Here is a 24,310-nt window from a genome sequence, read left to right on the forward strand (position 1 = left end):
TATTTCAAGACCTTCTTACAGCTGCTTGTGTCATTTCCCTATAACATATATTCTCCAGAACTATGTCCAACGGCAGTTTAGATCTATATTAGCACTGGGAGATTTTTTCCTCCCAGTCTGTGTTATATCTACATTTCATGGGAAATGATTTGGAAACTGGTTCACTTCCATTACAACTCAGCGTATGGTGTTTGATCCCACCCAAATGCATTTCCACAGCATGTACAGACCCAGTGCCAGAGGTACATCTGAACCAACAGTCCCAAATGTTTGTCTTTAGTCTGGGAAAGGGTTGTCTGAGTGAGAGGAGAGAAGCTGGAAAAGGCTTCAAGTAAACCAACTTACTCTTTTGGAAAACTATAAAGAACTTCAAAACTTAAGCTAGTCTTTTCTTAATTGGATGGGTAGTATGGAGTGTAAATTATACCCTTTCATGATAAGGAAGAGAAAGCAGAGTAGTTTAGACTAGATGATATGTTACCACAAACAGTTTGGTGCTTGGTGGTTGAACTGCTCGTACTTCTTCTGTGAGGATGCAAACATCTATGGGTTATTTGGGTAGGACAAGGCAATGCTGGTGGGGCTGCATGTGCAATACACGTACAGCTGGGACAGATGACATAACTTGATATGCTTTGTTTTAATTACACGTTACTCCCATATCAGTCCAGGGCCTTTTCACACTTGTAAATGTTTTCAAGTCTGAAGTTGTAGGCATCACCCTTAAATGATCCACATTTCTAGAGAGAATTGTTCCCATAAAAGAACGAGTTATATTTCATACCTGTAGGAGAAAATGGCCTTTGGAGAGTAGAATATTTTCCTAGATGAACTATCCGTATACAGAAAAATATTACCCTAAGATTAATTCATCCAAGGATTACCAGATACAATTTCCAATTGACTTTAGAAGTAAGATGGATTTTCAGGCAGACAGAGGCCACAGGATGTTTTTACCTAAGTAGTTATTGCTAACAGATAGATGTTCAAGAGCTGATTAGAAACTAGAATTTGATGCGTCAAAATAGGACCTCAGTGTAGTTTTGTACTCTACCAGTTGTGGAAATAAATGCCTGAAATTCTGTAATATCTACTGCCATTTTCCTTTCCTGCTGCAACAGGCAAAAAGAGAGAGGGGAGCCAGTTTTAAACAAGAGTTCATGCAGACCTTTGAAGATTTATGCTGGAAAGTGTTTTGACATTTATAAAGGCACGTTTAATCACCTCAGGTGATGTATATAGATACTTCACTGCTGACACTGAGAAATTACAGGAAATATTTGAATGTGGTCATGGTATAGTGGGAGGTGTTAGTATCTCTTGAGGTTGCACAGCCTAGTCAGTAGTTCATGGACAAATTATGGTATTATTCATAGAACAGACATGGGCTTTGAGCTGGGTATCATATTTTAGCTCTCTCTTCATTGCCTTCTGGAATCCAGTTTCTGCCTTAACTTGGAATTTGTCTCCTATTCTCTGCAAAGAACACAGCTGTAAGGAAGTGCAGATCAGAACAAAGCTGAGTACCTGGATGAATGGGTAATCACTGTTCCTAGAGAATGTTGTACCCCATACTTGTTTCTATACTTGTAACCTATACAACCCAGAAGCAATGCTTCCTACACATGCAAACGAGCAAGCAGAATAAACCCAGAGCTTATGGTTGGTTCAGATCCCATGAATTGAATCAGTCATAAGGTCGACATTATTCCTAAATTTTAGGAAAGGATTGATCCCAACACCTCTCTGTCTTCCCTCTATTCACTGAACAATCTCTCTTCAAAGTGACTTATGAACAGGAATTTCTTGCTACTCTGTTCTTCAGTGATACAATGGCCAATACCCAGAAACAATTCAAAATTAAACAGATCCATTTCAGATTTTAGGTAGCATGTTATAATCCCAGAAGACTCTAAACATAGAATTGTAGAGTCACATCTTGATCTGCCAGCATTTGCATGTACTTGGAGAGAAATAAGCAACTTCTCCATCTGGGGAGAGGGTGCCTGAGAGGACCAAAGACCATTGGCCACTCAAAAGCCTGTTCAGGAGCAAAAGGAGATGAGACTGGAGAAAGAACTACTTACAGTGCATCTGGGGCTGGGTCTAATGGCACCAAGCTGAGCTGAAATGGGTTCCTGGGCCACAGGCAGAGATATGAAGGGTCCAGGAGAGCCTGGGTAAGACATAAATATCCACTGGTACATTCAGGGCTTAGATGTTCTCTCCCATTTCCTTCACGTTTCTTAAATTATCTTCACAGGACCAAAGGATAGGGAGCAGCCACTTGGCAAAGGAAGAAGGAATGTGCATCCAGAGGTGTCAGCTTGTTAAAGACTTCTCTGAGCTTAGCAGCACCAAGGAGTAGAAATGATTGAATTGAGATGGTGTCCTAGGAGATCCCCACTGTGCATAGCAGTTTATGGGCAACATGTAGCCTCCAAGAAAGTAACCTGTACATTTTGTAATTGATTTAAGAAAGAGAAAGGTTATGGCTCTACATTTTGAGAGTCGTTAGGAAGAAGATATTGTGATTCCTTTAGAAAACTGCAACTTATTTTGATAAGGACCTTCATTGTTGCTGGTTGTTTCTTTGGAACAAGAAAAACAGTTATATGGCTGACCACATAAGAGAGTCGTGGCTATAGTCCAAACATAACTTCATCCCGTATACATGCCCATATAAACACTAGCACCTTGCTAATGTGTAAGTTAGGAAAAAATTGCCAGAAGGTCTCTGTGATAAATGAAGTTAGAGACAAATCTATGACACAGATCTTTGTAACCTAAACTACCATCTAGAGGGAGAAATCTTTGCTTTGTTTGGAGCATAGCTTTGTACAGGGATGTGCATTCTGATGTGTATGTATTTCCAACACCTAAGCCAAGATCAGATGAATCTGGGCTAGAGAGCTGGTTCTTGTCTTTGGTATGCGTAACTATCTTCTTCTCCATACAGTCAACTCTTAGGAGGGAAGGTTTTATTGATGGTTTTATTAATGTCCAAATATTTTGACCATCATTCTACTCTAGCTAAAGCACCAGCATGTAGCAACAGTGCTTTTAAATTAGTCTGCTTCCTTAGAATGGGTTCTTCATGTCCTTCAGTGTGACTTTAGTGTGTCTGTGACAATTCATTCCCTTCCTAGAACACTCACTGTGGCAGCCACTGGTTGTGACAATAGTCTTGGAAATATTAACTGGATGCATTAGAAGAAATTATGTGACACAAGCATTTTAATAGCCAGTTTAACTTCCCATTAGTTCATGCTAGTTTTTAATGAACCAGAGGTGATCTGAGAGCCAAGAGTATCAACACAGCATTAATTTCTTTTCTGTTTGCTCATTCACAGCACATTTCCAAGAAATCCCTTAGGTCCCAACTATGTTATTGCCTGCAAGGCTTTAATTCTGGGATGCTTAGAGGCCCTCCAGGCCATGGGACAACCAGCTGTCCTGATGTGACTGCATTAATAACCCTGGTACGAGAACACTAATCAGGGGGAAATGCTAGCTTTAGGTGGGAGACACAAGCCAGAGCCCTACAGCTTGTATAAGTATAGATGTTCAGCCTAGACAAAAATACAAAAGTGCGTTGGTGCTGCCTCTGGCTATAGGACCCTCATAAGGAATCCTATGTGGAACAGCACACCCATGCTTACCCTCAACACACCACACCTATGGAAAATCATGGTGTCTGTGCCCCATTTTGAAACATAAGTGAGCCACTAAGAGACATATACTGCCCTTCTTGCAGTAATGAGGCAAAAATATTCTTCCTCCCAAAAGGTGTGTTTTGTTTTCTGCCAGTTGATGGAGTGGAGCAGATTTCCCAGTTGGCAGCAAAAAGGGATGTTGTAATTTCCGAAGTGTTTGGGCAGTTTGGAGGGCTTGGCAGAACGAGGAAACTTTTTTTCAAGAGCTGGAGGCTAGAAACTTGCTTTGCTGCATAGAAGTCTTCCCCTGCATCCTCATGTGCTCCCCCAGATCTGACCTGGTGCCCATGGATGTTGAGGAGCTCTGGCCCTTGCCTTCATGGGGAAAACAACAGCCAGAAGTGGAAAAACACCAGGCAGAGCTGCCAGTCTGAAGGAGTCCAGTTAGAAATTAAAAGACCTTGTCCTGCCAGTAATACCTCTTTTTGGTCAGATACTGCATTGCTTCTAATAATTTTCATCAGTATGTTGTCCAAGTACTTTGCTATCTTCTTCTTTCAGTGAAAAATCTACATTGGGCCCACTGATTTTCAACAGCACATTGTCTGGGTACTTACTTTGAAATGCATTTCTGTGAATGAAATCTCAGCAGAACGCTGATTCTAGCATCCTTGAATACTGGCACTGCTAATAACTAATGTCTGAATTTTGTCCCAGTCTAGACCTGGCATGTCAGCTTTGCCTTGAACTAAAATACTCATCCAAGCACTTTTTGTTCCTGCAATGTTGAATTTCTCAAACTAGACTTCTTAGCTCAAGAGCTTCTCTTTTTTTTTTTTTCCTTTATGCTTGCTTTTTGCTTTTTTTTTTCTTCCTCTTCTTTTTCAGAGCTTCATGGCATTTATTTCTCATTTGTGGAGATGTAATTTACAGATGAGAAGCAAAGCCTCTCTCAGCAAAACTTAGTAGACTTGATTTTTAAACTTTTTGATCCAGTGTCCTCAATATTGTTCAAGAAAGATAATGAAACAAATCAATTCAGATAGCCAAAGGCTTCCTACTACATTTACAAGCAAACGTATTCCCATTGTTATGAATGATACCAGTAATGGCTGTATTACCTTGTTGTTGGTTGTTTGAAATCTGTACTGTTTTTACAGAGAGGGTTACTGACAGTCAGGTGAACCTGAAAGTGATGTGGTAGACCTACCTTCATATGTAATAGAGCTGCCTGATTCTCTACTTGCTAATAGTTTCTTAGGCTATGTCTGGGCATTAGTAGTTGGAAAAAGCATAGCTTTTCTTGTTACATCTCTGGTCAGAGTTGCATTTTGTACAATAGGCAATATCATACCTTAAGATCTGCAGTATGCCTAACAGCCTTTAAGCTCTTATATGCAAAACCTAGAAACAAAATCATCATCTTGTTTTGAGATATCAGATCTCCACTTGGATCAGCATAATTTGTTCGAAGTCAACTACTTCAAGTCAACAAAGTTGCACAGATTTCTGTCAAATGAAGATATGACAAGTAGTTTATTCCACCAGCTTTAAGCAAATGTAACTATTTTATGCTGGTCTTCCCAGTGTGGAAGATATTGAAAAGCTTTCTGATCCCTCAGTTCAGCACGATATTTCTGTTCTCTTGTGCATAGTGTGCTAAAGACTTTCTGCTGTCTGAGCAAATGTGAATGATCCCGTGCTCATTTATGACCCTTGGGGAGATTCAGACTAGATTACGACTTGCAAATGTAGAAAAATGAATCACTGAATAGCACAGCCTTTATTTGGCAATTAATCAGAAGACAACGTCCCTTAAGGACAGAATTAAGCCAGACTATGTACATACTTGTATGTGCACTTCTCTTTCTCTTTATACTTATGTGCAGTTATTTTGCTCATATAAACCATATATGCAACTAATTTTATCCTTCTGTGAGTTTAATTTGCTCTCTGAGCAGACAGGTAGACTCAGACTGTAAAGGGCTGGAATATCTGCAGCTTCCTTTCCTTGATGATTTGCCAGGTGATCTGGGGTGAACAGACCAGAGGCTGCTTTTGGTACCCAAGGAAAAGAGGGTCCCAGACATCTGTAAGCTATAGTGAAGCAGAACTTTTCCAGGAAGGAGTACTATGTCTCCAGCCAATCCAGAGGAAATTATATCAATGAATGGGTTACAACATCTACATACCTCCACATGGAGAGAGTACCAACTTTCAAAATGTTCTTTTGGCTTGTGGAGAATAGCCAGACAATTTGAAACCAAAAAGGAAATATGAGTTTTAACCTTAGAAAAAAAACCTTCAAGAGAAACAGCCATTTCTCCATCCATATTGTCTTCAGATGAAGGTTGGTGGCTTTTCTTAAAAAAAATGATGTACTTTGGTACTGCACAAATGAAAATTCTTTACCTGGTATCAGATCACCGGGAGAAATGTCCTGTCCTGTGATTAAAGAAAAAAAATAAAAAAGAAAAAGGTCATACAGATTGACTCAAGGTCTTTTTTACCTTAATAGATTATAAGCAAAATTGTACATTGTGCTATTTCAGGCTGAGCCATTTGAGTTCCAAGTCTGAACATTTTGGACTAGTGAGTTTTCCCAAATTCCATTATCTTTGACATTGGCAAAAACTGTGAAGGAATCTAAGTCTCACATCTCACATCCACCTCTTCAGATAAAAGTAGATGTCTATGAAAAGTTGATTTGGTTTCTGGCTTGCCAGAGCACACCGAATTCAGTGGAAATAGAAACCCTGTACCTACCCATCAAATGCATTCCAAGTGTCCTGGCTCCCCACATCTCCAGATGTAATCACTGATTGATATCCAGTGTAAACCACTAATCAAGCAACTACTAATCAAATGCAATTTGGGTGACCTGCTCATCAAGCTCTGGATTTCTAACAAGAGATGTGAGAGTAGCCTGTAAGGAGAGGACTGTAAGGAGAGTGCAAAGGTGAATTAATGTGTGTATATTGTTTTCTACTGATTCTTGATTGGACGGTGTCAGTCTAGTTTTTCCTTTCATTTTCAAAAAGGATGATTTGAGTCTAATGTTTTGAGCACTGAGTTTTACAGTCTTATAAGAAGACTCTCCTGATCCACTCCAAAGAGTATTTTCTGTATTATCAGTGAAGACTTTGAATAACCTGCTTATTTTAGACTGTTTACTCGAGTCAGAGGTGACCTCTCACAGCTTTCCAGGCATCTTCTGGCTGACCATGTAGCCCGGGATGGCCAGCAAAGCAGCATGTGCTTCTCCTGGCTTAGCAACAAGTAAAACAAATGGGAGATTGTAGAAGGTGAAGAAACAGTGGAGATCAGATTTGGGCTGGTGGAGCTGGAGGTATCCCAGGAGCATGCAGACAGCAGTGAGAAGAGGTGGAACATGATAAGGGACATGATAGAGCTGCTGGTTCTACTGCGGGATGGTTGCAAAGGACAGGGAGACGTAGTCATAATATCAGCTGTGCAATGAGATCAGGCAGTGATTGCAGTGCAATGCTTCAAATGAGGGCAGCTAATATTTAGCACCTTCCCTTGCTGAGGCTCTCACTGCTGATCTTTGGATATCTGTTCAGGTCAGCTTGTGCATTGAGAGATTTAATATCAAACGCAGTGTGAAATTCAATCTCTCCTGTTAGACGAGCCCTGACAATGGAGCTGCCATGTGCTTGGTGGGTCATGTCAGCATTAATTTACTGCCCTGGGGTGCTGTGGAAATGTCTCAAGACTGTCACACTCCCACACTGCTGAGCTTTTGGCTTACACACAGTGTCCAGGCAGAAGGTAATCACAGAGACGGGGCCTTTTAGAGGGGAAGAAAGCATTCAAAAGCAGCCACAAACACCCTCCAGTATTATTAGACCTGTTTGAATGTATGTGGAATGAAACACTACTGACAACACCGAAAGCCACCAAATGACAAAAATCAGACATGGTGAAAGAGAAATGCATGGGACACTCAAGGAAAAGAGGAGGGAGGGAAGAAGTATTATCTTTAATTTATAATCAGGGGAGACTGAAAGTTTTAGAAGTGTCAGATGAGCCCCCTCCCACAAGTGTCAAATCCACTTAGACTGCAACAGAGGAGGTTAACTTATTCAGCCTCTTTTAAAGCACACAAAAAACTTTTATGTATTTTGATGGAAACAATAATTTTAAAAGAGAAAATAATCAGTAGTTTCTTTCAGTGAGCCCTTCTTATGACCTTACCCAGGAGCTACTGGTGTTTTTTTTATTCAAACTGTTCTTCCCACAGCTCACAGCACCTGTGAGGTTAATTTTGTTATTTTAGTTCCATTTCCTGCTGAACGTTTTGTTTCATGTATTTCAAACAGTGCAAGCAAAGAGACCCTGTGTTGCTTGTAGCAAATGAAGATAAAGAAATTAGTACTAAAATAACCGGACACTATAATTAAAGATGGAATGCAGATTCTGTATGGTGCATTTTGGTGGGCAGGCTTCATAGAGTTCATTTCTCTTACACCGTGTAAGCTCAAAGACCTAAGGGGATTTTCCTATCCCCACACTGCCCCTCTCTTTGATTTGAAGATGTCTCATTTTGAGCTCAGTTCTTTGACACTACATGAAAGTCTATGTACTATTCTATCACAGACTGGTGGTCTACGTGGGAAATCAGACTTAAATGGGCTGAAGACCAAGAAAATCTTTCTTTCTAAATAGTACAAAGGCCAAATACTCATTAAAACAATGTATGTGCAGAAAAGAAGCCAGTGACATATGTAATAATGGTGATGATCCACCTGTAAGCTTATTGAGTTGTCTAAAGTAGATAGTCGTTGTGATAGGTGTTCCAGATGGGTAGTCCAGCTTCCATTCTCTTCTGTCAATCAGGATCATGAGGTCTAGCTCAAAGGCAATCTGGTTGGCACATAGCTGGGGTGCTCTCTTAACCCTACTCCCACAAATTGGCTGCAGAATGTGTGGGTAACCTGCTGGACACAGGCGTTGCTTTCCAGAGCAATTCCCCAAACCCAGAGATACAGGATGTCTCCGGCCATGAAGATCTGTCTCAGAGGAACAGCAGTACTCTGCAGCTGACTGATGGTAACTACACTACAATGTCGTTATGACCCTATCTGATGTCCTCCTAAAATTTTCAATAGCGTGACTTTCTGACTTTCCCAAGATTGCAAGGGAAACCTGTGGCCCTAAGGGTTCCATTCTGGAGTGGAGTCTTATGTTAGTCTCTAGTTTACTTGAAATCTCATAAAAAATCGTGGAGCTCAGTGATGGGTCCTGGCATGAGCTTATACTGGTACAGCCATGGGTTGGAAATTGTCTCACTGTCTTTATCCACATTTAAACATTTGCCCTTCAACCTAAGCTAGTCATATATAGTCCTGCTATATAAAGGCAGACATCCCCAGATGACAAATCATCCTAACCTAAAAGAAACATTTTAGCTGCTGCCTGTCTTTCCCATGGATAGATTGGATAACTGGTTCAGGCTAGAAAGCCAGGATGACTGAACTAAATCCTAGCTTAAGCCACAGATTCTTAGTCTTCCCAGCAAAGCTGCTTTGGCTTGGTGAGAACAGCACACGTGCACTGAATACTTGTGACTGCTCTCTGGGTAGCCCTGAGATGTGCTTCTAGTCTATCTGAGATGAAGCAACCTTTAGACGAGAAGGCTATATCCAAGGCTGCTATTTCAGCTTTCCATTTCTGCCACAAACAGGGCTGTACAGCATTGAGAGACTGTACTTTTGTTTATGAGATGCCATAATTCTTGTTTTCTGGGCTGTGTTACTGGGGAACAGGTTTATGGAGGAGGTGTGCCTAGCTCTCTTTTGGCACCTGGTGCTGTCAGGTCTGGGAATGGTCTGATCCTTGTTATCAGAGTGTTCCCTGGCCTCACAAATTACTGGGTAAAATTCTATAGCTCATGAAGGAAGTAATACCAAGCAATCATAAAGTCTATACTGTCCGTTATAGATATTTTTCCTCCTTATACAAGCTTTACATCTGTTTGATCCTTCTAACTTTATGTAATTTGGACCTTCTGAAACCATGTTTTCAAGTCACTGCTATGCAAAACCTGGGAGTCACTTCTAATGAGAGTTTACTTGAAGGATCAAGGTCCAGTGAGAACAAGCTCTTGCCATGCAGGTTAAAGAAAGTTATAGAAAAACTAATGTGGGCCATAAGGCTATGAGGGATCATTGTGTCCTGTACATTGTATAAAATAACTTTCTCATGTGAGTGCCTTCAGCCCTCTAGTTTTCCACTGGCCTTAAATAGGATTCCCTTCTCTTCCTCCCCCGTTATTTTGTTGTTTGCACCATTCAAATCCCAGTGCCCTGATGTGGCACTTTTGCATGTAGTTTCACAGCTGAACAGGAGATGAAGTCGTAACCCAGTGCATGGAGAGCTGACCCACAGCCATCTCTGCAACTCTCCAAACACCTTCTCCCTCTTCCTTTCCCCTCCCATTATGTTGTGCATGGAAAGGTTTTGTCATGGAGAACATTCGTGAGCAGGAAGGAAGCAAGGAATGCAGGCCAGGAGCCATCACAGACACCTGCTTGGACAGTCACATCAAAGGGCAACCAACCAACACCCCAACACACAGTGACCCAAACTGAGCACATCTGCACTCCAAGATTGCCCACTCTTTGGGGCTAAAGAGGACATTGCCTGCACTGTATCCAACCCTGGAGCTGGGAACAGTGTCAGCCATAGGGTAGTGCCATGCCAATAGCGTGCTGGATGTGCTCTGCATTGCATTACAACTGAGGCATGCCATTCTTCCCACATACATCGCTGTACCCACCCAATTATGAGAGGCCTTGGCAGCCCGCCCTGCAGCTTCAACATTTGCATCTTTATCCTGAATTAAACTCCAGTCCAAACTCTTCTAGTATTCCTTTTCATTATTCCTATTTGGAAGAGGAGTGCCCTAATGGTTTAACACCCTGGAAAGACTCCTAAGCAAGTGTCAGCACAACAAAAGTGATGTGGGCTTGTTGCTCCTGGTTTAACCCACGTTGCACAGGTTAAGATCAGCAATGAAAATACTCTGACAGAGACATTAACTCATGATAACAACTTCAGTACTATGCCAGGCACTCTGAAGGAGTACTTTTCTGGCTGTGCCCATGCACTGATGTTCAGGCCATGGATTTCACAGTGCAAAACTAGACTTTCAGAAGAGAACGGTCTCTTGCAAGGAGAGGGATGAAAGGCTGCTTGTGGGGGAGTGTAACAGAAAGGGAGTGGAGGATTCTGTGTCCTCCTGGGGAAACAGCAAAGGGGACACTGTCACTCCTGAGGAAAGACAGGACAGACTTGAACTCCTAAGGTTCTTTCATGTACTGGTCACACTTGTCATTAGCCATGCAGATACTTTGCCTTTATGGTTGATTATTTCAAAGTTGCCATTACTGACTTTGTATGGGGAGTGTAACCTAAGTCTGGGACCCACCTCAACATCCTTTCTGTTTGGGGGATGCTTGGATAGAGCTCAGCAATTTAATGTGTGAGAATATCAGAAAAATGGCCAATGTGACTGGAATGTTGTACCCTATGCCTTTATGGACATCACATTGATCAACACTGGATCTGCATTACAAAATAAAAGTGATAAGGAGATGAGAAATGTAAAACAGAAATCCCTCAGGAAATACTGACTGCTGTGTATGTTCAAAATACACAGAGAAAGATGTCTCTTAACGAAATCAGTGTATGCATTTATTCTAAATAAGACTAAATAAACTGAAAAAGTTCATTCTTCGTGTTAGGGTATTTTAACTGGAGGGGCTTATTCTAACATTGAGGATAGTCTGTTTCTACAAGATCTTCTCCTGAGGTTTGTTGAATGGTGATACCTGCTACACTACCTGATACTCACCATGGTCTAGGGTTCCAGAAAGACATGGCTGAGGTGTGACATGACCTTTTCTCAATATATTCTGAAAGAAGATTTATTTAGGACTGAACTAAGATATTGAGAAGGATTCGTGTGCTTGCTACCTGAGGGGCTGGTGAATGCCATATGAGCACTGCATGTCAGATGAGAGCTTCATGAATTTGTGAGAGCCTGTTTCTATGAGCTGGGTGTGTTTGAGTTACAAGATGCAACATTTGGCTCTGGATCTAAAGGTAATTGTTTATTGCATGTTTTATGACTGTTTACAAAAGTGGTTTGAAGAAAATAATGGAATAAATAAGATGATGTCTTTCCCCAGGTCTTCAATCCATTAACTTGTAGCTAGACTAGAAATTTAAGTCATTGTTATTTATATTAGAGAAGCAACTAAGGATACAGAGATCCAGTTTGCATTGGGAAAACTGCTGTGTAAGGGTTTGAGTGTGGGATAGGTGTTGTCTTGATCTCAAATACAAAAATGTTCAGGACAGGTTGGTTAAACCTGTGATTAGAGCTTCCTACAGCCTTGTAAGATCAGGCCTCCACGCCTGGTTATATTGCAAGTGTCTTGTGTGCCTATAGTCACTCTAACCTAAAGGTTAAGGTTTTGAGGGTATTTACACACACAGAGAGAGAAAAAAATAATAAAAAAGGAGATAGTTATGGTCTGTGTATTTAAAGGATTGTCCTTTTTGGAAACCTAGATCCCATGGTAGATTTAAATGCCATAATGTGGTACCAAATTTCTACTGTGTACTACCATTAAAAGGCACTCAGGAATTCAACTGGGTAAGCCTGTGCCTCCATTCCTTGTTAGTTCAGGTAGTACAGCACTGCCTTGTATGGGAAAATTTCAGCACTTCCCACTTATTGGGATCTGCAGTCTTCAGCTAGTTATTCTAGTTTGCTATGAAAGATTAAATTCCGGTCCATAATGACTGAAGAATGTTGTTTGATTGATATTCAATGGTCAATTGTCTGTTTAACAAGCCTTAATAACCCTTGCTAGTGAAGCTCCATTCATTTTACTGAAAATATGTTTGTGTTCAAAGAGCAAGAGAGAGATGCAGAAATTCTGAACACTGCTTGCAGCTGTTCTGCATACTTCCTACACAGTCTGGGAGAGAATTTGCCAGTCTTGGGGTAAATTGCTTCACCATTTCATAATAATCCTTCTATCCTCCTATTCTTTGTGTTGTCTATTGTGTTTGTCAAGTCTCTGAGGCAGGAAACATCTTTGTGATGTGCCTTGGCTGGCATCAAAAAGCCACTGTCAGGTGAGGAACTTCTAGGGAGTGAGCTCAAAGACGTCATACCCAGAATCAGAACCTTTGGCAAGCAGAGAAATGATGGTAGCCAAAGCCTGAGTGAGCAGGACGACTAAACTCCGCATGCGGAGATGTGCTGCCTTAAGGAAATAAGGGGAGACTGGGAGCTTGCCTTGCCAGTGCTCACACTCTACCTGTTCACAGAAGATTGTATACCATGCTCTAGGGCTGGCAGGCCAGGGCTTATCTACTTAAGAACAAATTCTGATGGAGACTGGATGCCACTTCTACGCCTCAGGCTGCTGTAAGTTAGTCTCCTTTGGTAGTAATTCTCATAGGATCCATATCCAAGGTAGAGTTCTAACCGTCCTGAAATGTAGGAGCTATTGCAAAATCTGCAGGCAACAGTGCTGGCAACTTAGGAGTTGCCTCTGGGCCTGGCGTGTGCTTAAACTACTCATGAGCTATCTGAGCTCGTCAGCTTGATTTCCATCCTTGTCTGACTCATCTTTTATTTCAAAGATTGTTTGCATTTTTATGCCTCTAAGACTAGGTCCCGTGGGAATCCTTCCCAAACACTCTACGTTGACCTCCTGTACTTCCAGTACGTAACCCTCAAAAGAGGTCATTTGATTTTCCACCACAAATACATGAATCAACACCTTATGCTTTTTGGGGACTTTCGTTTTAATTTCTGTCCCCCAAAAGATTTATAGAAAGCTTTGCTTTTGACAACACAGTTCAAGTCATGGTTCAAGTCTAATCAACTTCAGGATCAGACAGTTTACTTTTAGGTGTCAGAGGACTAGATGAGTTCTTTATTGAAGGAGACTACAAATTACACCAAAGCCAGCATCTCTGAAGACTTCATTTGACCATGAAAGACTCTCAAGACACATTTACTTTGCTTATGGGACTACATGAGGGTCACAGCAAAAAATGATTTGCCTAGAGAACTGCAAGTTCTTTCCTATGCACATGGAGCAAGTTGAGATCGGTAACAAGTAAATAACTTCTGGTTTCTCTTGGTATTGGAAGATTCCTTCAGGCTGTCTGGCTAACATCAAGAGATATATCAAATATCATATCTGTGTGTTATAGTAGGACTGGAGAGATCAGAGGAGCATTTTGATAAAGCTTAACCAACTCTCACGTTAAATCATCATGCAGTTAGCTACAAATGTTAGCTTAGCCCCAGCCATTTAACTAGCTCAGTACTATCTAAAAAGCATCTCATCTTATCTAGTAGTCTAGAGAGATGGATGCCACAAGACGGGCAACAGGATGGGGTGAAATTTCTTCTGAAGGTATTGCTATAGCCTGCTTCTGGCTCCATGAGGAGGCCTAGGAGCTCACTTAGAATTTATGTTTATTTCTACTTGGCTGAAATTATTTCAGTCCCACTCTAACTATAGGAGGGCAGGCTATGAAAGTCCTGTGTATCCTTCAGAAAGTGCTTGTGGATCCAAAAATGCATGCATAGAAATTCCTAACCAATATCCAACAAAGCCAAAGTAATTTCATCTATCTGAGGTTTCAAAGTAAGCCATATGTCTTTGTTTGCACTCACACTAGTAATTAAGCCTAGTTTTTCAGTAAGAACCTGTAATGGAACAGGCAGTTGGTGGAAAAGTCAATGAATGTCACTCACAGTCTTCAGTCATCACACTTTCCAGGTGTGTATTCCAAGATGCCACCTCCTATAGTTATAGATCAGGAAACAGAGTTCGCAATGCCAATAGATGCATAACTAACATACAGGTACTAGAGGCCTTTGTGTTTTTATGTAGTCTACTGGCTTCCTGTGAGGTTTGTCTGGACATGTACCTCATACTACCTAGTTAATCACCAAAGAATGCAAGTGCCCCCAGAATAATCTGATGAAGTTATTCTTCCACTAAAATGAGATGGATGTGCTGACCAAAGCCAGAGTACTCCTTGTTCCTCTAAACCACAAGACAAGTACCTTAATCCCTGAAGTATATAGAAGAATGATAGGCAAGTAAATTAACAAAAGCTTTTCAAAAATATTTAGAAACCCCCCCAGGATGATGAAATATGAGTTGCCGGGGAGGACTGGAGACAAATGTCCATGTTGGTCCTTTCTGCTGCTTTCCTGCTCCATGAGCTGTGGAGCACAGGTATCTCTGCCTCACAGCAAGGAGGAACAAGAGGCTGAAGGAGGACTCAGGAAGCAGCTCCAGCCTTTCATATGTTTCAGTGTTCTGTTGATCTAGTGGGAACAGATGGCTATTCTGAGCTGCTCACTGGGAAATGAAAGGATGTCAAAGCAACACCTCCAGCTCTTTGGTGAAAACTGAGATGTCTCGTGCTCCCGTATGATGTGGTTTGGACTTTACCAGAAATGTTGCAGCTGCTGGACTCGGAGAACAGAGAACTCTAGATGTTAGGGCAAGAAAACATGAGTCTTGCTGATTCGCAATGTTGCTCCATCCTGGGTGTTATCCTGAGAAACTGAAATTCCTCGGTCCTGCAGGGCTTGTGGTGAGGTGAATGGCAAAGCCTCAATCACTTCAAGAGAAACAAAATTGGGCTTTTATTCAGGTAGGTGTTTTTTTTTCTTTTCCCCTCCCAGAAATGCTATGGAGCCATATCCTCTATTGTAATCAGTGTTTTATATACTTGCCAGTCATAATTTCCCTGCACTGGCTCTGGAGACAAACCAGCACACTCACACAGATCCACAGAGTCCTAAAAAAAAAAAAATTAAAAAAAAGCTTACTTTCTCTGAAATCCCTTTGGCCAGACTCCTTTTATTTAATAGGAAAGTTGTGATACAGTGCAACAATACATCATGCATGCCAGAACAAGAAGAATGCCACTTTTGTGTAGGTAGGGAAATAGTTGTGATGTACAAAAGAGATACTGTTTTTTTCCATCACTTTGGCCAAACTTTACACTTAGCTTCTCATGTCGGGAGAGGGTGTGACAGCAGATAGGATGTAGCCTTTGAAACTCCATCTCCGCAGAGAAAAGACAGATGGAATCCAGCTGGCGGATATCACACACATTTTCTGTTCTTCCTGATAGCACAGATCTGATAAACACGGAAGAATAACAAGGCTTTATAGAATGCAGATGAACGGAGGAGTCTATCTGTATGTAAAAAAGAAGGGCCTCAGTTGGCTGAATACTTATTTCTACTAAATGAAAGTTAACTCCCACGATCTCATAAAGCGAGATTCTACCTGCTCAAGGCACAGATTTGATTATATACTATACAAATTTATTGACCTCCCATGGCTGTTGTTACTCTGATCTCATTTAACACTGTGTCATGTCACACTCATATTAATAGCAAGGAGAAGGAATGGAGGTGGAGGATGTGCGCTGTGAGCTCACCTGCTTGTGTGAGTCTTTGCCTCTGAGAGCATGATTCGTAGCCTGCGATCATCCAAAGTTTGTGCTCTGGTTTTTAAAATAAAATCTTAGAAACCTGGGAATAATGTATTCAGATAAGTGTTGTCTAGTAATGGGAACCAGGAAATGGTAGCTGCACATACCTGAGACAGAGAATGACTCATTCCACGACCTCCTTTGGCTTTACCATGTCCTCCTGTAACCTCACCTTTCCTGCTTCAGACAGAGTTGCAAGGCTTTGTTATCTAGAGGATTTTGTGATGTGATTCTGTGCTCCCCAGCAAAACTACAGCAATTAATAGGAGGCCTAATTAAGAATCTGCTGTCGCACAGGCTATTACTGTTGGTTTCTTCAGTGCAGATAGTGGGTCAGATTCTAATATATTTTTGATTAACATGGTGAATTCTGATCTACTTTCACCAAGTGAAAGCAGTGTTGCCAGAACAGAGTGAACTTGTGATAGAAGCATCTTCTTTGTGTAAATTTCCTCCATATCTGAAAGAGCTGACACTGACATGAATTTCACAAAGAGGTAAATATTCAGTATATATATATATATATAATAAATTCACCCCTATGCTGGCACTCAAACATCTTTCCATTTTGCCTTGTATAAGTTACAGCGAAGCATTTCCCTCCCCCCCTGCTGTTCCCATATGGATGAACAAAGTGGTGCCACCCAAAGAAGTCCCAATGGAAGCAGTTTCTGTCAGAGCATCAGCAAAAGTTTAAATTACACCTTAGATGGCAACTCTATGCTTAGCCCTCTGCTTGCGTTGAAATGTATTTATAATTTGTGAGGTCATGGTCATAAGCTTTCCTCCTCACAGGGAGCAGTGAAATCAAGTTTCAAAAAACGTTTGCACTCTTGAAAGATGCTCTGAAGTGCACATGAGATCAGAGTTTGTTACACAAATGTGGATTATTGGATTATTATCTTCAGTAATGCCTACTTCTTCTGCAATAGAGCACATAGCTATCTTCTCTTAATCCTAAATTTTTACCTTTGGCCTTCATACTGAAATTCTGGGTTTGTACAACTGTAGCTCCAGTGTCTGTAGAGAGGACTTTGTATGCCCAGTGTGAAGCACGGAGCTTATCTTACTGAAGTCAAAGTTCTGCTTGAAGCATAAGACATACCTTGCTGAATCTAAGCCAAAAGTCTCCATTGCCTTTGCCTACTCTTGCACTGGAAATGCCTCCTTAGTTCCAGTCCTGGTTTTTCTATGTAGGACAGCAGCACCTACTGTATTTTCTATTTGATATCTGAAAAACACTCATCAAGAGAGATCTACTTACCCCCTGAAGAATAAACAGCCTTCTGCAGATGATAGGTTTCATCTCTCTGATAACACAATAGCTACAGAAGCAGAAATGGGATTAGAAATACATTTTTAATTGAATTTTTTTCTGGTATTCTTTCAATTTTGCTTTGTATTTCTTCCATCAGTATAATGACCTTCCTGACATGGTTTTCCTATTTTCAACCAATAAAATTCACGTTGGTTATAGCACTTCTAGAGAATACAATAAACTAAGGGCTTTGGGAACAGTCTGGAGCTGTGGATAGTTTCATTGTTTTCACATTAATGTTTCAAGGTACTCTGTTTATCTTCTCTTTTGACTCTCACTTTTACTCAAATTTGATTTCAAATTTCTGAGAAAGAAAAGGGAAGAAAAAAAAAAAGCTGAATTAGTAATGTCTCTTAATGTATGGAAGGATTTCTCAGCAATGTATGTTCTGCAGAGGGTCTTCTGTTTTAGTGCTTGAAATAGATGTTGCGTATCATTTGGGATACCTGAATTCTAAACATCCTTTCTATATAAGTACACAATATAGAAAAAGAAAAGCCTGACCTATGCCTGTAAGAAGTAAATTTGGTATTTAAGAACAATTACTGAATGGTGACTGCAGTGGAAATGCTGAGTCACATCTTGAAACAGTGATTGAGCACCTGGTGGGAAGGCAGGGCCAACCCAGGGGAGCTCAGCTGCATGCAGTGTGCCTGAGTGGCCAGAATGGGTGGAGCTGGGATCCAGCCCTTCCCAGACCTCATTTAAAGGTTGGCAGTGGAGGCAAGAGGATCTTGCTGGTAATCTCTTCCTACTTGAGGTCTTCCAAGGGTATGCAGTTTTTTTCCTTTGTTTCTGTGTATGTGGCTGTTGTATTTGAGCATATCCTCACTTGTTGCAGCCTAGGACTTTCCTACTCAGCGTCGTTGCTGTGCTTTCCATCACGTTACAGCACTGCAGTGGCAACTTTTCTAACAGTCATCTGCTGTGCAGAAGCTCCTGTGCAGTGAAGTTCTGGCTTATCTGTTCTTATATCTGATTGGGGATGTTTATTAGTTCATGTTTCATGAAGTACCAAGTTAAAACATTGAAGTTTTCAAATTAAAATCACAAGAATAATGCCATAGTGCTGCAGCCAACGGTTGCGCTGTTTCCTCAATGAACAAGAGGCTTAATTTGGCTTTAAAGCCTGCTTTGTCTGTCACTCACTTTTTGCACTCACAGCTGTAATGTGGGGTAGATGTCTTCTAAGAAACCTGCCCAGCAGTCTGAATTTTGATCCAGACTCATAACTGCCACACGTGCACCCTTTGCCACAACCTGCAAACAGCTGAGAGATCAAAAAGTGCAGCAGGATGAAAATAAAATGCATTAACGTTCTGAGTAGCCTAAAAGAGATCTTGTCTTGTTCTTATGAAGCACGTAAAATTCACCATTCACATCACCTTGAACCTTGATGATTGTTGACACTGAGAATAACAGGCTCTACCACAAACAATTGAGAAGCAAAGTCAAGGAGATGAGTGAACACAAGGAAAACTCATCTCCCATGCATTTTGTCTTGTTCTTTCACAGAATCATAAAACAGTTTAGGTTGAAAGGGACCTTAAAAATAATTGAGCTCCAGCCCTCATCATCAAGTTCCAAGACACTCTCTGTAAACTGTGTCCTTCTGTTGCTGGCATGAAGCTGCTACAAGATCTTTTATTTTTGAGAGGACGATATTGGGTTAACTTATGTACTCAGCAAACTGGAATCAATCCTTTGGGAGAAGTGATAGCTGGTGGAGGCTGGAAGCAGTTGAGTTCATGGGGTGAGATACTGGCTAGAATTACATTGCTAGTAAAGACTAATGATAACTGATGTTTCTGTTAAATATGGTGGAGAAAACATAAGCCTGATGAAGGTAGAGCTGCATAATAGATAAGTGTAAAGTAAAAGCATTAGCCTCCTTTGTGGCCACACTGTTCTCCCTGCGCTTGATGATTCTGTCTGCAGAAGGCTGATGTTCAGGGCTCTCCATGCAGTTTGGTGGAACAGAATAAGGCAGAGGAGAGATGATGACTACTCAGTGCAAGCAGTCAACCTCTGCAGGAGGTGCTGCTGAAGCTGGTCACATGAAAGATAAAATGTCAAGGTCAAGGTTGGGGCCTATACTCTACTCCACTTCACCAGGACTTTACCAGAGTTTCCTGTCTGCTGATGTTTTTCTCTGAAGGTTTGATGATAGCATGCCTTTAGAAAAAAACACAAAGCTGTGGTCAGTCAGTTTTGACTCATCTCTCATTGTTGTGCTCTGCGTTCACGTGAACCTTCTGTGCATTAGTGGTCTATTAGTCCACATAGAGTGGTGGCCTCTGGTTCACAAGGAAAGCAGAAGATCTTGAAAGCTATAGATCAGAATCCATTTCTGAACAGAGCAAAAGATCTTAAACTCCATGGACACAATCCACAGATTATCACCTCAACCTAAGTAACATTCGTGTTGGAAAATGTGTTCCTTTAATGCTCTAGACACTTACACACACGCTTTGTTAAAAAAGATACAACTTATGATTCAGTTTCTACGTTTTTTCACCTTCACAGGTCTTCCTGTGCATTTTCCCAACTGTGTGTTTCACATCATTCCAGTGCCACCAATCTGGTCACCACCACACCCACAAGAAAATGCCTATCCATGTAATACTCAAGGTTTGTTGTCAAACCTAGGCTTCAGTAAATAGTAAAAGGATGAGAATTGTGGTCTGAGACTTTCTTCTTATCCAACACAGTCCATAGCATATTCTAAACCACAGAATGGGAAGCCTCACTACAACACTGGCTTTTAACACTGGGATTGGAGTCCCACAAAATCAGTGTCCTGTAGTACGTATTCTGCTGGGATTCCCATTTAATGTCAGGCAGCAATACCAAACTGAAGCAAATTTCAAATTATATCACTCTAAATCAACGTGATCTGCCACAGCAGAGGGTTGGAACTAGATAATCTTTAAGGTTTTTTGAAGCTAAGCCACTCTGTGACTCTGATTCTAAACATGAGTGAGGACACTGGCATCAGTGCTGTCAATCCTATTGCTTTGACACCACACCCGTAAGAAGAGTGAAGAATATTGCTTGCTTATGTCCTCCATTCAACTCCTCTCTGTTTTCTTTAAAGGTTTCCAATTATTGCATTGTGAAAGGAGAGGGGAAACACTGTAGTCAGACACAAGGTGAAAGAAAAACATGCCCGGGATTCAGCAGCAAATAACTTGTCAACCCGATCACTTCTTCCAGACACATGAAAAAAGGAGAGGAAGAAAACGTGGATAGTGAGGGTCCTTTAATCTATCAGAAAAGAAACATCACAGGAACCAAATTAAATCCAGACCCATTCATATGAAAAATAAGTTAGCAGCTAAGATGATTAACCATTGGAACAAAGTACAGAAGGAAGTTGTAAAATTATTCCCTATGTCCTGGTGTCAAATCCAGACTGTATACTATCCTGTAATGTATGCTTTGATCAAAGAAATTCTTGGACTTGACACTGAGGAGGTCAGACCAGATAAGGTGATCGTTCCTCTGACCTTAAAACTCCACAAATATGTACATTCAGAGAGAAAGACCAGACTGTGGTTGCAGTCTGGCACAGGAACACCAGAAATTTCGGTTCAAGGCCTGGCTCTGTTACAGATTTCCAGAATAACCACAAGCAAGTTGTGTAGTTTATCTGTGCCTGTTCCCCATCTGTAAAGTCTGGAGGATAATCCCTCTTCTATTTGGTTCATTAGCTATTTGAGGTATGGAAAGCAACTTATTAGGTGTGGGTGCAGACTTTGTCTGAGGTCTGTAAAGAAAAGTTTGCAAGACCATTGCAAAGCACATATATCCATAAGGAAACCCCGAAGATAGAGAAGGAAAGCATATTGGTAGGGAGGCAAGGAAATGCTTAGCTTTCATCAGTAGCCTCCAGAGTGCAGTTAAAAGACAGCACAAAAGAGTGCGGGGACGGTCACTCAGCCAAAGAATTATGATTTCATCTCAGGATGCTTCTGGATACAAATAGCATCCAAGGCCGCCTCATGAGGGAGTCTCTTACTTCCTCCAGTGGCATTTGCAACATTGCACTCATTTATATTCTCAACAACAATAATCAAATGACCAGTGTCTGTCCCTATCCACGCACAATGAAGACTTGTGCTTTCTTTGCTTAGCTAAAAAACTTTGTGAGCTTCTGCCAAGAAGTGAAAGATCATCTTGAATGGCTGGAACAAATTCAAGCCATGTTCCAGAGAGCTGGAAAGCTCACAGCCTTGTCCACTGCCCAGCTGCTCCTCCCTTCCTTACATCTTCATTTATGGGATCTGTTGGTCTGTACCCTGCTGCTGAATAGCTGAATGCTCCACCTGGTAGCTGGACACTCTTCTGGATTTGCTCTTTGCCTCTTGCCAGGGCTGAAATGTGAATAGACTTTCACGACACATAGGAAGTGGCTTTTAGGAAATACGCTGAGCAGGAGCTGGGCTCCTACCCAGTTTGGGACAAAAGCACTGCATCCCAGCTGGAACCGCATAGCAACATCTCAATGATTCCTTATGTGATCTTCTGTTAGTTATGTCTGTTCCAGAGAGGATGGAAGCTTATGCTTCCATCTGCTGCTAAGATTGCAAGTATGAACAAAATGCTCTTTGCTCCAGAGGTCTCTGGTTCAATCCCTGATGGCAGCCACATGGACTTGTATATATAACAACACATATATAAAAATATATATGTCATAACACATGTAACAACAGCACTTTACAAGGGAAAGTTACAAACGAAAACAATAGCAACCAACACAGGTTTTCCAGGGCTACTCTAAGGAGAATATAGGGGCCATTCTTCCCAGGTCCTCAGAACTCCTAACAAACCTCACCAAACTACAAGGAGGACCAGTGTTAGAATAAGGTACAGAAAGATACACAAAGTGTTGGAGAAAGAAAAGACAGCTGTTGGGATGAATGGGAAACCGTATCAGAAATACTGTAAAACAGCCCCAAAGAGCTAAGAGATGCACTCATGTTATCCTGCCAATCCCCCCTTGGCACAATGTCTCTGTATGTGATCCTCTTAGTCTATCACTGGTTCTCTGTGATATGCGTCTATCTGGTTTCTCATGGCCACAATAAACCCTTCTACTGTGTTAATCTCATTTAACAGTTCCACTGACTTGAAAAGAACCAGAGTAAAATTGCTGTGCAATTTCTGCTGGCATTATTATGGCTGTATCACTTGTCAGCTTTCGTAAACAAGATAAATATAGTTAAACTTAAGGCATCAGATATGAAAAAATTTGGCACGTTATAGCAGCCCATCAGAAATACTTTTTGACAGGTACCACATAAAAAAGGAAACAAGAGCATGCCAGAGAGGATAATAAATGCAAGATTTTCTTTTGCAAAATGTTTTTGCTCAAGAAAGCTGCAGGAACTTGATGTTCTCTACACAAGCTTTTTAGCACCGTTATCTAATTCTGCTGTCATACACAGCAGCCTGTACCTGGACTGACTCCCTAGAAGCAGTGAATTCCTGTATCAGTCTCTGCATCTCACAGAGCCTCTCATCTCCAAGTGCATCAGAGGCAAGACTGCTGGAATCCAGCTACCTGGAGGCTGGAGGATGAAAGGCAACACAGCAGGAGGCATGCAAAGCTGGGAGGGAGGGGGGATGGTTCCTGATAGGGCACAGGGAAAGCCCCTACGCATAACTGACTCCTAACTTGTTTGCACTGCAAGAGGACATCCCATGTGAAGGGCCCGTGTGATCATCGCCCACTGTTCCCCCACACAAGTGGTTGCATTGTGCCTGCAGCTACACTATGCTCCAAAGAAGACAAGAATCTCTCTTCTACCACCTGCATGAAAAGACCAAACCCAGTAACTCTCCCCACACCCGGGAAGTACCCACGCTCCCTTATCACCCCCTGGAGCAAGTCTCTGGAGAGCTGAGATGGGAGAAGTTGAAATTGCAGCCCCATGTCTCTGTGCTGGCCATGGAGAATGAATGGGCATGCCACAGACAAAAGGCATAGAGAACTGGATGCCTTTTATTATACAGGAAAGGACAGGTTGTGGGGGAAATAGTGGTCTCTTCTTGCTGTGGAGCCCTCTAAGGAGACATTCAAGGTCAGGCTGGATGGAGCTTTGAGTGCACCCTCAGCTGTAGGTGGCCCTGTTCTTTGCTGGGGAATAGTATTAAGTAGCATTTAAAGGTCCCTTCCAACTCAGATGATTCTATGATTCTCAGAAAGCGTGGAGGTCAGATGAATATCAAAAGAACATAAAAGACCAGAGCCCATGGCTCCAGGGAGAGTAGGTCCTTCTGAACCTGAGGTCAAGCTGGAAGGAGACTCAGAGTTCGTGGGAGAGTCTGCATTAGCTTATAGACAGAGAGGAAAAAAACAGGTCTAAACATAACCAGATTATAAAAGCCACTGCCAGAGGTCAAGGCCACCGAAGCTCAGAAGATAAAGTGGCTGGTTTCTGCCATTGTCTGAATGCTACGCCGTCAATAAAGAACTCCAATAACTATTTGCAGTTCTCCCTCATGCAACTGCAGATATAATGGGGTGGGTTTTCAGCATTAAGAGAGTTAGGGAAATTTACAATGTCAACCTATATTTTTTCAGTATCTAGTGAAATATTGGACATCAAAGGCTTGCCAGAGATTCTTGTAGGGAGTGGTACTGAGGTTTGAGGGTGACAGATTGGGCAGACAGATCAGGCTTGCATGATCAGATAAAGAGCTCTGTGCTCTTTGTGTTATGACATTTTGCTTTTGAGGAAATAAAATT

At 41.5% G+C, this 24,310-nt stretch overlaps 1 pseudogene; it reads left to right on the top strand.

Annotated features, from left to right (window-relative positions):
* Window positions 1–2,000: 2,000 nt before the first annotated feature.
* On the top strand, window positions 2,001–23,480 carry LOC149918300 (uncharacterized; annotated as a pseudogene).
* Window positions 23,481–24,310: the final 830 nt, after the last annotated feature.

This window comes from Phasianus colchicus, chromosome 4, assembly GCF_987193195.1.
Source record: "Phasianus colchicus chromosome 4, bPhaCol1.hap1.1, whole genome shotgun sequence".
NCBI classification, from domain to species: Eukaryota; Metazoa; Chordata; class Aves; order Galliformes; family Phasianidae; genus Phasianus; species Phasianus colchicus.